The sequence below is a fragment of the Cydia amplana genome, chromosome 22 (genome assembly GCF_948474715.1).
Source record: "Cydia amplana chromosome 22, ilCydAmpl1.1, whole genome shotgun sequence".
In the NCBI taxonomy this organism is placed as follows: Eukaryota; Metazoa; Arthropoda; class Insecta; order Lepidoptera; family Tortricidae; genus Cydia; species Cydia amplana.
The window spans coordinates 1,999,740-2,001,482 of record NC_086090.1 but is presented as its reverse complement, the minus strand read 5'-3'; positions in this window follow the sequence as shown (position 1 = coordinate 2,001,482).

Sequence of the window (1,743 nt, the reverse complement as noted above, 5' to 3'; positions counted from 1 at the left end):
AACCAATGAAAGGTTTACGACCCCTGTCTGTAGCGCCCAACTTTAATGAATCACCAAAAAGATTTACCTCTTTCAGGGGCGCCCAACATTAAAACTCAAGATTTCAGTGTGAGTGAAAAGGAATTTAGTGTGACAGTGTTAGTGAAGAAATTTGGAGGATTTGAAAGGTAGGATGTGAATGGAGTGAAAACATATTTATCACTTCCACTAAATACTACTATGAATTGTGTCACAAACTCACAAGAGAGCAAAATGATAGTTATTTGCGTATATCGAATCATGAACAATGCGTAGTGAGGGGATTCTAAAATATAATGTTGAACGTAGTGAGGGATTCAAGTGTAAGTGTAGCCCAAGAAAATAAAATGGAAGACCATTTTGATAATTGATGATGTTGCAAAAGTATTTGAGTGTATTAAGTATTGAATCTAGTCTTCGCTTTGTAATGGTATAATAAATAAATGATTTTACAGGATTATAATACAGTACAGGTATATCGTCAGGTGACAACCAAACTAATTATAATTACTATCACAAGTTAAGAGCCATATTGAACCGGGCTAGTACAGTCAGCAGCAGAAGTAGCTAAGCGGGTGAGGTGTTCAAAATTACACGCTCTTATTCTTTTAAGTTTTAACAATAAAGTCGCCTCCAGGTAATTTTTGCTGCAAGATAAGGTTATTTTTTTTGCAATTAATAAGGTTGTCACCTGAACTTACTGAAAGTCAAGTGAACATTAGTTAAATCTTACACATTTCATGATTTTTTTTTATTATTCGTTATTTTCGTTAGCAGAATTATCTACTTAGTACGAAACTAGATTAGCTCTCTAAGTTCTAGACAAAATAATTAAATAATTTAATGAATTTATCATCCTTATTATTTTTAGTAGCATGAATAGCGTCAACCTACCTCAACACGGATAACAGTAGCATAGAAATACAGTGGGACCCGTTTAACCCTTTGGACGACAATGACCGATATATACGCACCGCCGGTGCAACGCCAAAGACGTATTAATCGGTCATAGACCACAGAGCAACGTAGACCTAGGTGCATATGCATAAAGTTCAATTTCAGTTTTGACACTTCGATGACGTGGCGTCTGAGAGAGAGCTTTTGTGTTTGAACGGCGTCGAAAAGGTTAACCCTTTGAACGCTTTCATCATCTTCCTCGCGTTGTCCCGGCATTTTGCCACGGCTCATGGAAGCCTGGGGTCTGCTTGGCAACTAATCCCAGTAATTGGCGTGGGCACTACTTTTTACGAAAGCGACTGCCATCTGACCTCCCAACCCAGAGGGTAAACTAGGCCCGTATTGGGATTAGTCCGGTTTCCTCAGGATGTTTTCCTTCACCGAAAAGCGACTGGTAAATATCAAATGATATTTCGTACGTAAATTCCGAAAAACTCATTGGTACGAGCCGGGGTTCGAACCCGCGACCTCCGCCGGATTGAAAGTCGCACGCTCTTGCCGCTAGGCCACCAACCCTTTATGTCATAATAACAAACATCACTCAAACGCCAAGATTCCGGGCGCAAGCTAATGTAAACCCTACTCGTAAGTGTGAAGGTTACTTTGACAGCGTCCGTCATAACACCTATAGTGGTCCTTGGCGCTGTGGGTACGACTATTAACGACACCTTTAGTTGTTCTTGGCGTTCAAAAGGTTAATACAATTTTTCGAGTGATACACCATACCATGATTTACATTGATTATTGCCGCTTGTTTTCACGATTTTT